This window comes from Salmo salar, unplaced genomic scaffold, assembly GCF_965601325.2.
Source record: "Salmo salar unplaced genomic scaffold, fSalSal1 ptg000588l, whole genome shotgun sequence".
In the NCBI taxonomy this organism is placed as follows: Eukaryota; Metazoa; Chordata; class Actinopteri; order Salmoniformes; family Salmonidae; genus Salmo; species Salmo salar.
The window spans coordinates 154,836-168,992 of NW_027675428.1; the positions used below are offsets into that span (position 1 = coordinate 154,836).

The 14,157-nt window shown below is 43.9% G+C and overlaps 4 non-coding genes across 4 annotated transcripts; all 4 read left to right on the forward strand.

Moving 5' to 3' along the window:
* Positions 1 to 828: 828 nt before the first annotated feature.
* trnap-ugg (transfer RNA proline (anticodon UGG)) lies at positions 829 to 900 on the forward strand. The gene has a single exon. It is a non-coding gene; the product is annotated as a tRNA-Pro (tRNA).
* Positions 901 to 2,221: 1,321 nt separating this feature from the next.
* On the forward strand, positions 2,222 to 2,293 carry trnap-ugg (transfer RNA proline (anticodon UGG)). The gene has a single exon. It is a non-coding gene; the product is annotated as a tRNA-Pro (tRNA).
* A 5,497-nt stretch (positions 2,294 to 7,790) lies between these two features.
* On the forward strand, positions 7,791 to 7,862 carry trnap-ugg (transfer RNA proline (anticodon UGG)). Its single transcript has one exon. It is a non-coding gene; the product is annotated as a tRNA-Pro (tRNA).
* A 1,321-nt stretch (positions 7,863 to 9,183) lies between these two features.
* On the forward strand, positions 9,184 to 9,255 carry trnap-ugg (transfer RNA proline (anticodon UGG)). The gene has a single exon. It is a non-coding gene; the product is annotated as a tRNA-Pro (tRNA).
* The last annotated feature ends 4,902 nt before the right edge of the window (positions 9,256 to 14,157 follow it).

The following is a 14,157-nucleotide window of genomic DNA, read 5'->3' on the forward strand; positions in this document are numbered from 1 at the left end:
CTGTTACCTTCAGATTAGTCCCGTGACACTTGTGGAAAACGTAGGGCAAAACGGAGAACATTGTGACAAGTGGGGTCACATTAGTTTGTAGCCCAAAGATTTTGGATTCTACAAACAGATGTTTGCACATAGAGGGTTCCGACTTCAGACGAGTCCCCTGACACTTGTGGGGGACGTAGAGACAAATTGAGAACACCACCGTGTTCGTGAGGGTCTCCCCTTTCCAGGGAGTGGTCATACGATGTTGTAGGTCAAACGGTTCAGATGCTACATATGTTTTTGTGAGAATACCGATTATTGGTATGTCTCATTGTTTGACAAACACCGCTCTAGCTCCACCACCATTTATTGCAGATGTGGAGTTGTAACATAAACAGTTACGGAGTCTTGAGACAGATACGACGCGTTTCAATCTCTCTAGTTGAAAACTGATCGATTTGAATGGGTATTTTTTACGTTCGTTTACTTTGATTCACGTACTGATGCATCAATCGACTCAAAATAAATGAGCTCCATTCTTTTTTAAGTTTTATTTTTTCATTTTCTCTTTTAAAATATTAATTGACCTCATTTTGCTCAATATTCATTTGTCAACACTCATCATCAGTTTGCTGTCGCGGCTTAAGAAGACAGAATGTGAAAGACACAGCAGATGAAATACAAAAGATTTGAACTGAAGCCTGGTCAACAGTTTGGAAGACTGCTATGCTCACAAGTATAGCACAAACACTCACATGAGGTTCAATCTTTCCAAGCACCATGGACAAGAACAATTGATATCCTCATTGTAATTGCCGCAGAAAGCAAAACAATTTTATTCTTGTCTAAGGCTCGTTGGTCTAGGGGTATGATTCTCGCTTTGGGTGCGAGAGGTCCCGGGTTCAAATCCCGGATGAACCTTTTTGCAGATCTTTTAACAAGCTCAGACAGGCAGATCTCTGGCCACTGGTTGCAAACAGCCACCTCTTGGGCGCAGGACGAGGTGGCTGAATGGTTTAGGCGATGGATATTCACTAGTTGGCTCAATATCGCACTTCATTTAGAAAACCTGCAAAAACTAAGAGCAAATCTGACTTCCACTAACAAGGACATTGATTCCAATGTAATACACTTGAAATGACACCCAGCTCCTAAACCTAGGTAATATCTCATGCTCTGCATTGGCTGGGAATCGAACCCTGGTCAACTGCTTGGAAGGCAGCTATGCTCACCACTATACCACCAATGCTATGTGAAGCTCTTAAGCAACATGGAGACATCGATTAATATCCTGACCGTCATTTTTGTGGAAAGTGAAAATTCTTTGACCAAACGGATCGTTGGTATAGTTGTACTATTATGGCTTAGGGTGCGAGAGGTCCCTGGTTAAAAAATCTATCATTTTAATCAGTACCTGTTACCTTCAGATTAGTCCCGTGACACTTGTGGAAAACGTAGGGCAAAACGGAGAACATTGTGACAAGTGGGGTCACATTAGTTTGTAGCCCAAAGATTTTGGATTCTACAAACAGATGTTTGCACATAGAGGGTTCCGACTTCAGACGAGTCCCCTGACACTTGTGGGGGACGTAGAGACAAATTGAGAACACCACCGTGTTCGTGAGGGTCTCCCCTTTCCAGGGAGTGGTCATACGATGTTGTAGGTCAAACGGTTCAGATGCTACAGATGTTTTTGTGAGAATACCGATTATTGGTATGTCTCATGGTTTGACAAACACCGCTCTAGCTCCACCACCATTTATTGCAGATGTGGAGTTGTAACATAAACAGTTACGGAGGCTTGAGACAGATACGACGCGTTTCAATCTCTCTAGTTGAAAACTGATCGATTTGAATGGGTATTTTTTACGTTCGTTTACTTTGATTCACGTACTGATGCATCAATCGACTCAAAATAAATGAGCTCCATTCTTTTTTAAGTTTTATTTTTTCATTTTCTCTTTTAAAATATTAATTGACCTCATTTTGCTCAATATTCATTTGTCAACACTCATCATCAGTTTGCTGTCGCGGCTTAAGAAGACAGAATGTGAAAGACACAGCAGATGAAATACAAAAGATTTGAACTGAAGCCTGGTCAACAGTTTGGAAGACTGCTATGCTCACAAGTATAGCACAAACACTCACATGAGGTTCAATCTTTCCAAGCACCATGGACAAGAACAATTGATATCCTCATTGTAATTGCCGCAGAAAGCAAAACAATTTTATTCTTGTCTAAGGCTCGTTGGTCTAGGGGTATGATTCTCGCTTTGGGTGCGAGAGGTCCCGGGTTCAAATCCCGGATGAACCCTTTTGCAGATCTTTTAACAAGCTCAGACAGGCAGATCTCTGGCCACTGGTTGCAAACAGCCACCTCTTGGGCGCAGGACGAGGTGGCTGAATGGTTTAGGCGATGGATATTCACTAGTTGGCTCAATATCGCACTTCATTTAGAAAACCTGCAAAAACTAAGAGCAAATCTGACTTCCACTAACAAGGACATTGATTCCAATGTAATACACTTGAAATGACACCCAGCTCCTAAACCTAGTGAATATCTCATGCTCTGCATTGGCTGGGAATCGAACCCTGGTCAACTGCTTGGAAGGCAGCTATGCTCACCACTATACCACCAATGCTATGTGAAGCTCTTAAGCAACATGGAGACATCGATTAATATCCTGACCGTCATTTTTGTGGAAAGTGAAAATTCTTTGACCAAACGGATCGTTGGTATAGTTGTACTATTATGGCTTAGGGTGCGAGAGGTCCCTGGTTAAAAAATCTATCATTTTAATCAGTACCTGTTACCTTCAGATTAGTCCCGTGACACTTGTGGAAAACGTAGGGCAAAACGGAGAACATTGTGACAAGTGGGGTCACATTAGTTTGTAGCCCAAAGATTTTGGATTCTACAAACAGATGTTTGCACATAGAGGGTTCCGACTTCAGACGAGTCCCCTGACACTTGTGGGGGACGTAGAGACAAATTGAGAACACCACCGTGTTCGTGAGGGTCTCCCCTTTCCAGGGAGTGGTCATACGATGTTGTAGGTCAAACGGTTCAGATGCTACAGATGTTTTTGTGAGAATACCGATTATTGGTATGTCTCATGGTTTGACAAACACCGCTCTAGCTCCACCACCATTTATTGCAGATGTGGAGGTGTAACATAAACAGTTACGGAGGCTTGAGACAGATACGACGCGTTTCAATCTCTCTAGTTGAAAACTGATCGATTTGAATGGGTATTTTTTACGTTCGTTTACTTTGATTCACGTACTGATGCATCAATCGACTCAAAATAAATGAGCTCCATTCTTTTTTAAGTTTTATTTTTTCATTTTCTCTTTTAAAATATTAATTGACCTCATTTTGCTCAATATTAATTTTCAACACTCATCATCAGTTTGCTGTCGCGGCTTAAGAAGACAGAATGTGAAAGACACAGCAGATGAAATACAAAAGATTTGAACTGAAGCCTGGTCAACAGTTTGGAAGACTGCTATGCTCACAAGTATAGCACAAACACTCACATGAGGTTCAATCTTTCCAAGCACCATGGACAAGAACAATTGATATCCTCATTGTAATTGCCGCAGAAAGCAAAACAATTTTATTCTTGTCTAAGGCTCCTTGGTCTAGGGGTATGATTCTCGCTTTGGGTGCGAGAGGTCCCGGGTTCAAATCCCGGATGAACCCTTTTGCAGATCTTTTAACAAGCTCAGACAGGCAGATCTCTGGCCACTGGTTGCAAACAGCCACCTCTTGGGCGCAGGACGAGGTGGCTGAATGGTTTAGGCGATGGATATTCACTAGTTGGCTCAATATCGCACTTCATTTAGAAAACCTGCAAAAACTAAGAGCAAATCTGACTTCCACTAACAAGGACATTGATTCCAATGTAATACACTTGAAATGACACCCAGCTCCTAAACCTAGTGAATATCTCATGCTCTGCATTGGCTGGGAATCGAACCCTGGTCAACTGCTTGGAAGGCAGCTATGCTCACCACTATACCACCAATGCTATGTGAAGCTCTTAAGCAACATGGAGACATCGATTAATATCCTGACCGTCATTTTTGTGGAAAGTGAAAATTCTTTGACCAAACGGATCGTTGGTATAGTTGTACTATTATGGCTTAGGGTGCGAGAGGTCCCTGGTTAAAAAATCTATCATTTTAATCAGTACCTGTTACCTTCAGATTAGTCCCGTGACACTTGTGGAAAACGTAGGGCAAAACGGAGAACATTGTGACAAGTGGGGTCACATTAGTTTGTAGCCCAAAGATTTTGGATTCTACAAACAGATGTTTGCACATAGAGGGTTCCGACTTCAGACGAGTCCCCTGACACTTGTGGGGGACGTAGAGACAAATTGAGAACACCACCGTGTTCGTGAGGGTCTCCCCTTTCCAGGGAGTGGTCATACGATGTTGTAGGTCAAACGGTTCAGATGCTACAGATGTTTTTGTGAGAATACCGATTATTGGTATGTCTCATGGTTTGACAAACACCGCTCTAGCTCCACCACCATTTATTGCAGATGTGGAGGTGTAACATAAACAGTTACGGAGGCTTGAGACAGATACGACGCGTTTCAATCTCTCTAGTTGAAAACTGATCGATTTGAATGGGTATTTTTTACGTTCGTTTACTTTGATTCACGTACTGATGCATCAATCGACTCAAAATAAATGAGCTCCATTCTTTTTTAAGTTTTATTTTTTCATTTTCTCTTTTAAAATATTAATTGACCTCATTTTGCTCAATATTAATTTTCAACACTCATCATCAGTTTGCTGTCGCGGCTTAAGAAGACAGAATGTGAAAGACACAGCAGATGAAATACAAAAGATTTGAACTGAAGCCTGGTCAACAGTTTGGAAGACTGCTATGCTCACAAGTATAGCACAAACACTCACATGAGGTTCAATCTTTCCAAGCACCATGGACAAGAACAATTGATATCCTCATTGTAATTGCCGCAGAAAGCAAAACAATTTTATTCTTGTCTAAGGCTCCTTGGTCTAGGGGTATGATTCTCGCTTTGGGTGCGAGAGGTCCCGGGTTCAAATCCCGGATGAACCCTTTTGCAGATCTTTTAACAAGCTCAGACAGGCAGATCTCTGGCCACTGGTTGCAAACAGCCACCTCTTGGGCGCAGGACGAGGTGGCTGAATGGTTTAGGCGATGGATATTCACTAGTTGGCTCAATATCGCACTTCATTTAGAAAACCTGCAAAAACTAAGAGCAAATCTGACTTCCACTAACAAGGACATTGATTCCAATGTAATACACTTGAAATGACACCCAGCTCCTAAACCTAGTGAATATCTCATGCTCTGCATTGGCTGGGAATCGAACCCTGGTCAACTGCTTGGAAGGCAGCTATGCTCACCACTATACCACCAATGCTATGTGAAGCTCTTAAGCAACATGGAGACATCGATTAATATCCTGACCGTCATTTTTGTGGAAAGTGAAAATTCTTTGACCAAACGGATCGTTGGTATAGTTGTACTATTATGGCTTAGGGTGCGAGAGGTCCCTGGTTAAAAAATCTATCATTTTAATCAGTACCTGTTACCTTCAGATTAGTCCCGTGACACTTGTGGAAAACGTAGGGCAAAACGGAGAACATTGTGACAAGTGGGGTCACATTAGTTTGTAGCCCAAAGATTTTGGATTCTACAAACAGATGTTTGCACATAGAGGGTTCCGACTTCAGACGAGTCCCCTGACACTTGTGGGGGACGTAGAGACAAATTGAGAACACCACCGTGTTCGTGAGGGTCTCCCCTTTCCAGGGAGTGGTCATACGATGTTGTAGGTCAAACGGTTCAGATGCTACAGATGTTTTTGTGAGAATACCGATTATTGGTATGTCTCATGGTTTGACAAACACCGCTCTAGCTCCACCACCATTTATTGCAGATGTGGAGGTGTAACATAAACAGTTACGGAGGCTTGAGACAGATACGACGCGTTTCAATCTCTCTAGTTGAAAACTGATCGATTTGAATGGGTATTTTTTACGTTCGTTTACTTTGATTCACGTACTGATGCATCAATCGACTCAAAATAAATGAGCTCCATTCTTTTTTAAGTTTTATTTTTTCATTTTCTCTTTTAAAATATTAATTGACCTCATTTTGCTCAATATTAATTTTCAACACTCATCATCAGTTTGCTGTCGCGGCTTAAGAAGACAGAATGTGAAAGACACAGCAGATGAAATACAAAAGATTTGAACTGAAGCCTGGTCAACAGTTTGGAAGACTGCTATGCTCACAAGTATAGCACAAACACTCACATGAGGTTCAATCTTTCCAAGCACCATGGACAAGAACAATTGATATCCTCATTGTAATTGCCGCAGAAAGCAAAACAATTTTATTCTTGTCTAAGGCTCCTTGGTCTAGGGGTATGATTCTCGCTTTGGGTGCGAGAGGTCCCGGGTTCAAATCCCGGATGAACCCTTTTGCAGATCTTTTAACAAGCTCAGACAGGCAGATCTCTGGCCACTGGTTGCAAACAGCCACCTCTTGGGCGCAGGACGAGGTGGCTGAATGGTTTAGGCGATGGATATTCACTAGTTGGCTCAATATCGCACTTCATTTAGAAAACCTGCAAAAACTAAGAGCAAATCTGACTTCCACTAACAAGGACATTGATTCCAATGTAATACACTTGAAATGACACCCAGCTCCTAAACCTAGTGAATATCTCATGCTCTGCATTGGCTGGGAATCGAACCCTGGTCAACTGCTTGGAAGGCAGCTATGCTCACCACTATACCACCAATGCTATGTGAAGCTCTTAAGCAACATGGAGACATCGATTAATATCCTGACCGTCATTTTTGTGGAAAGTGAAAATTCTTTGACCAAACGGATCGTTGGTATAGTTGTACTATTATGGCTTAGGGTGCGAGAGGTCCCTGGTTAAAAAATCTATCATTTTAATCAGTACCTGTTACCTTCAGATTAGTCCCGTGACACTTGTGGAAAACGTAGGGCAAAACGGAGAACATTGTGACAAGTGGGGTCACATTAGTTTGTAGCCCAAAGATTTTGGATTCTACAAACAGATGTTTGCACATAGAGGGTTCCGACTTCAGACGAGTCCCCTGACACTTGTGGGGGACGTAGAGACAAATTGAGAACACCACCGTGTTCGTGAGGGTCTCCCCTTTCCAGGGAGTGGTCATACGATGTTGTAGGTCAAACGGTTCAGATGCTACAGATGTTTTTGTGAGAATACCGATTATTGGTATGTCTCATGGTTTGACAAACACCGCTCTAGCTCCACCACCATTTATTGCAGATGTGGAGTTGTAACATAAACAGTTACAGAAGCTTGAGACAGATACGACGAGTTTCAATCTCTCTAGTTGAAAACTGATCGATTTGAATGGGTATTTTTTACGTTCGTTTACTTTGATTCACGTACTGATGCATCAATCGACTCAAAATAAATGAGCTCCATTCTTTTTTAAGTTTTATTTTTTCATTTTCTCTTTTAAAATATTAATTGACCTCATTTTGCTCAATATTCATTTGTCAACACTCATCATCAGTTTGCTGTCGCGGCTTAAGAAGACAGAATGTGAAAGACACAGCAGATGAAATACAAAAGATTTGAACTGAAGCCTGGTCAACAGTTTGGAAGACTGCTATGCTCACAAGTATAGCACAAACACTCACATGAGGTTCAATCTTTCCAAGCACCATGGACAAGAACAATTGATATCCTCATTGTAATTGCCGCAGAAAGCAAAACAATTTTATTCTTGTCTAAGGCTCGTTGGTCTAGCGGTATGATTCTCGCTTTGGGTGCGAGAGGTCCCGGGTTCAAATCCCGGATGAACCCTTTTGCAGATCTTTTAACAAGCTCAGACAGGCAGATCTCTGGCCACTGGTTGCAAACAGCCACCTCTTGGGCGCAGGACGAGGTGGCTGAATGGTTTAGGCGATGGATATTCACTAGTTGGCTCAATATCGCACTTCATTTAGAAAACCTGCAAAAACTAAGAGCAAATCTGACTTCCACTAACAAGGACATTGATTCCAATGTAATACACTTGAAATGACACCCAGCTCCTAAACCTAGTGAATATCTCATGCTCTGCATTGGCTGGGAATTGAACCCTGGTCAACTGCTTGGAAGGCAGCTATGCTCACCACTATACCACCAATGCTATGTGAAGCTCTTAAGCAACATGGAGACATCGATTAATATCCTGACCGTCATTTTTGTGGAAAGTGAAAATTCTTTGACCAAACGGATCGTTGGTATAGTTGTACTATTATGGCTTAGGGTGCGAGAGGTCCCTGGTTAAAAAATCTATCATTTTAATCAGTACCTGTTACCTTCAGATTAGTCCCGTGACACTTGTGGAAAACGTAGGGCAAAACGGAGAACATTGTGACAAGTGGGGTCACATTAGTTTGTAGCCCAAAGATTTTGGATTCTACAAACAGATGTTTGCACATAGAGGGTTCCGACTTCAGACGAGTCCCCTGACACTTGTGGGGGACGTAGAGACAAATTGAGAACACCACCGTGTTCGTGAGGGTCTCCCCTTTCCAGGGAGTGGTCATACGATGTTGTAGGTCAAACGGTTCAGATGCTACAGATGTTTTTGTGAGAATACCGATTATTGGTATGTCTCATGGTTTGACAAACACCGCTCTAGCTCCACCACCATTTATTGCAGATGTGGAGTTGTAACATAAACAGTTACGGAGGCTTGAGACAGATACGACGCGTTTCAATCTCTCTAGTTGAAAACTGATCGATTTGAATGGGTATTTTTTACGTTCGTTTACTTTGATTCACGTACTGATGCATCAATCGACTCAAAATAAATGAGCTCCATTCTTTTTTAAGTTTTATTTTTTCATTTTCTCTTTTAAAATATTAATTGACCTCATTTTGCTCAATATTCATTTGTCAACACTCATCATCAGTTTGCTGTCGCGGCTTAAGAAGACAGAATGTGAAAGACACAGCAGATGAAATACAAAAGATTTGAACTGAAGCCTGGTCAACAGTTTGGAAGACTGCTATGCTCACAAGTATAGCACAAACACTCACATGAGGTTCAATCTTTCCAAGCACCATGGACAAGAACAATTGATATCCTCATTGTAATTGCCGCAGAAAGCAAAACAATTTTATTCTTGTCTAAGGCTCGTTGGTCTAGGGGTATGATTCTCGCTTTGGGTGCGAGAGGTCCCGGGTTCAAATCCCGGATGAACCCTTTTGCAGATCTTTTAACAAGCTCAGACAGGCAGATCTCTGGCCACTGGTTGCAAACAGCCACCTCTTGGGCGCAGGACGAGGTGGCTGAATGGTTTAGGCGATGGATATTCACTAGTTGGCTCAATATCGCACTTCATTTAGAAAACCTGCAAAAACTAAGAGCAAATCTGACTTCCACTAACAAGGACATTGATTCCAATGTAATACACTTGAAATGACACCCAGCTCCTAAACCTAGTGAATATCTCATGCTCTGCATTGGCTGGGAATTGAACCCTGGTCAACTGCTTGGAAGGCAGCTATGCTCACCACTATACCACCAATGCTATGTGAAGCTCTTAAGCAACATGGAGACATCGATTAAAATCCTGACCGTCATTTTTGTGGAAAGTGAAAATTCTTTGACCAAACGGATCGTTGGTATAGTTGTACTATTATGGCTTAGGGTGCGAGAGGTCCCTGGTTAAAAAATCTATCATTTTAATCAGTACCTGTTACCTTCAGATTAGTCCCGTGACACTTGTGGAAAACGTAGGGCAAAACGGAGAACATTGTGACAAGTGGGGTCACATTAGTTTGTAGCCCAAAGATTTTGGATTCTACAAACAGATGTTTGCACATAGAGGGTTCCGACTTCAGACGAGTCCCCTGACACTTGTGGGGGACGTAGAGACAAATTGAGAACACCACCGTGTTCGTGAGGGTCTCCCCTTTCTAGGGAGTGGTCATACGATGTTGTAGGTCAAACGGTTCAGATGCTACATATGTTTTTGTGAGAATACCGATTATTGGTATGTCTCATGGTTTGACAAACACCGCTCTAGCTCCACCACCATTTATTGCAGATGTGGAGTTGTAACATAAACAGTTACGGAGGCTTGAGACAGATACGACGCGTTTCAATCTCTCTAGTTGAAAACTGATCGATTTGAATGGGTATTTTTTACGTTCGTTTACTTTGATTCACGTACTGATGCATCAATCGACTCAAAATAAATGAGCTCCATTCTTTTTTAACGTTCATCTTCCAGCATTCCTGAGGAAGGAGCCAAAGATGCCCTCATACCAGCAGGGGGAGGACATTGAAAACTACTTGCTGAGGTTTGAGCGAATGGCCAAGACGTGGCAGTGGCCGGAGGTAGAGTGGGCCTGCAGGCTTGTCCCATTGCTCACGGGCAAGGCCTTAGAGGCTTACACAGCAATGGATGAGGGGCTGTCCAACGTCTACAAGGGCTTGAAGGAAGCGCTGCTGGTGAAGTTCGACATCTCCTCGGAGACCTACCGTCAACGCTTTAGAGCTGCATCGACGCCATCGGGTGAGTCACCGACAGAGACGTACCACCGCCTCAAGGGTCTCTACCGATGATGGGTTCAACCAGAGGAGAAGACACAGGACGAGATCGGTGAGGTCATCATCCTCGAGCAACTTCTACAAGTTCTACCACACGACATTCGAACCTGGGTTCGAGAGCACGAGCCCAAGGACGGGCTTATGGCGGCCAAGCTTGCGCTGCAGTACCATAATGCACGTAAAGGGGGCCCACCACGACCTGCAGCACCCGCTCCAAGGAGTCTCCGAGACACAAGGGACATCAGAGATACCCGAGATGGTGGAGGTAACTCTGGGGGTTATGTGTCTGGGAGGAGGGAGGTAAGGGATTATGCAGTTCGCTCTGATGGGAGGGGTCTGACCTGTTTTTACTGCCGACAGCAGGGGCACAAGGCTTCAATGTGTCCGCTACGTAAATCCAAGCTCTCAGGTTACTGTTATGTGCCCAGAGAGGGGGATGGTGTTCAGAATAGACAGACTGGGGAAGGGTCAGTCTTGGTACCTGTAAAAGTGAATGGTAAAAGTCTTACTGCAATGATTGACACCGGCAGTTCCCTGTCGTTGATCAGAAAATGTAATGTACCTGTTAATGACATTGATTACGGTCACCAGACACTGATCCAATGTGTCCATGGTGACCAGTCACAGCAGCCCACAGCTGAACTCACAGTGGAGATTCAGGGTCAGAAATACCTCCTCAAAGTTGGGGTAATGGAGAAGCTACCTTTTGAGATGATTTTGGGGAGGGATGTGCCTGTACTCTCTGATCTGTTGGGAAGTGTGGGGGGTCAGCTATATGAGCAGTCAGTTTGCCAGTCTGATGTTCAGGTGTCATGTTCAGTTGTCACTCGTGCACAGGCCAAAGCTGGTTTACAACCTCTGCCTGACTTGTGTGATAGTCTGTGTGAGGGGGGAACCAAAGGGCCCAGAAAGTCACGCCGCCAGCGGCGTCTTGAGAAGTATGTGGGAACCCCTGTACCTGTTGCTGATGTGTCTGGGTTAGAAGTGCAATGGGAAGTTCCACAAAATTTTGCTACACTGCAGAAGTCTGATGCAACCTTGAAAGGTTTATTTGATAAGGCCTTAGCTGGGGACAGCCAATCTTCATGTGGGGGAATATACACAGTAGACAACCACATACTCTACCTTGGGTCAGAAGCAGATAGCAGGAAGTTAGTGGTGCCATCTACATGTAGACCACTTGTTCTCAACCTTGCACATACAGTTCCATGGGCAGGCCATCTAGGGCAACATAAGACCTATCTTAGGCTAGGCTCCCATTTCTTTTGGCCCTCCATGTATACTGATGTACAAACATACTGCAAAACATGCCCCACGTGACAGAAAACCAGTGCTGTCCGTAGGTCTGACCGGGCTCCTCTATGTTCACTGCCAGTTATCTCTACCCCATTCAAGAGAATTGCAATGGACATTGTTGGACCCTTGGAGAAGAGTAGTGCAGGTTACCAGTATATATTGGTGATCTGTGACTATGCCACCCGGTTCCCAGAAGCCTTCCCACTCCGTTCCATAACCACTCCAAAAATAATCAGTGCTCTTGTTCAGCTCTTTTCTCGTGTAGGAATCCCAGATGAAATCCTGACGGACCAAGGCACAAACTTCACTTCACGACTGATGGTTCAACTCCACCGACAGCTGGGCATTAAAGGCTTGAGGACCACTCCCTACCATCCCCAAACGGATGGGCTTGTAGAGAGATTCAATCAAACGCTCAAGAATATGCTGAGGAAGTTTGTGGCTGACACTGGTAAAGACTGGGATAAGTGGTTACCCTTTCTGCTTTTTGCTTACAGGGAGGTGCCTCAGGCATCGACAGGTTTCTCACCATTCGAACTCCTCTATGGATGGCCAGTGCAGGGACCACTGGACCTGCTGAAGAAGTGCTGGGAAGGTTCCCCAGTAGCTACCTCAGGACAGGGGATTGTCCAGTACGTTCTCCAGATGCGGGACAGGCTGGAGCGGTACCGAGAGGAGGCTAGGGCAAACCACCAGAGGGGGACCGCAATGATGATACACAACCAGGACATCCCGTGGTCATTTTTATGGTGGGTTGCAACTTGCAGAATCCTTCCAAGGTTGAACCCACCAGATGGGGACTGTCATGACTCTCCTGACAGTGGAACATTATGACTGCTGAATATTTTTTGAAGGTAAGATGGACCCCTAAGCTCCACTCTACGTTTAATTCAAAATGCCTATTTCTTTCTAAATCAATTTTTTCAAGTATACATTCTTTCCATTGCAGGACAAGGATTGTCCTCACTTTCAAAAATTCCCAAATTGCTTCAACTTGCATTTCTGATTGACTGGCAAGTTTCACCATCCAATTATTTTAGATCTATAGGAGTGCAAGTTTCACCATCCAATTATTTCAGATCTACAGGAGTGCAAGTTTCACCATCCAATTATTTCAGATCTATAGGAGTGCTAGTTTCACCATGGGGTGAACTAGCCTAGGCAGCCGATAGCAGTGCTTCATTTTTGCTGGATCCTGCCAGCACAGGATCCAGCAGCACAGGATCCAGCAGCACAGGATCTTGTCAGCACAGGATCTTGTCAGCACAGGATCTTGTCAGCACAGGATCTTGTCAGCACAGGATCCAGCAGCACAGGATCCAGCAGCACAGGATCCAGCAGCACAGGATCCAGCAGCACAGGATCCTGCCAGCACAGGATCCTGCCAGCACAGGATCCAGCACCTCTCAGTTTTGGACTGATTCGTTCCGGAAACCATTTGCCAGGATTTGCCTCTTGAGCATTGACCACAAGTTCTCAATGGGATTAAGGTCTGGGGAGTTTCCGTGCCATGGACCCAAAATATCGATGTTTTGTTCTCCGAGACACTTAGTTATCACTTATGCCTTATGGCAAGGTGCTCCATCATGCTGGAAAAGGCATTGTTCGTCACCAAACTGTTCCTGGATGGTTGGGAGAAGTTGCTCTCGGAGGATGTGTTGGTATCATTCTTTATTCATGGCTGTGTTCTTAGGAAAAATTGTGAGTGAGCCCACTCCCTTGGCTGAGAAACAACCCCACACATGAATGGTCTCAGGATGCTTTACTGTTGGCATGACACAGGACTGATGGTAGCGCTCACCTTGTCTTCTCCAGACAAGCTTTTTTCCGGATGCCCCAAACAATCGGAAAGGAGATTCATCAGAGAAAATGACTTTACCTCAGTTCTCAGCAGTCCAATCCCTGTACCTTTTGCAGAATATCAGTCTGTCCCTGATGTTTTTCCATGAGAGAAGTGGTTCTTTGCTGCCCTTCGCCTTCTTCACAACAATTGAACCGCTCTCCTTGAAGTTCTTGATGATCCGATAAATGGTTGATTTAGGTGCAATCTTACTGGCAACAATATCCTTGCCTGTGAAGCCCTTTTTGTGCAAAGCAATGATGACGGCACGTGTTTCCTTGCAGTTAACCCTAGTTGACAAAGGAAGAACAATGATTCCAAGCACCAGCCTCCTTTTGAAGCTTCCAGTCTGTTATTCAAACTCAATCAGCATGAGAGAGTGATCTCCAGCCTTGTCCTCGTCAACACTCACA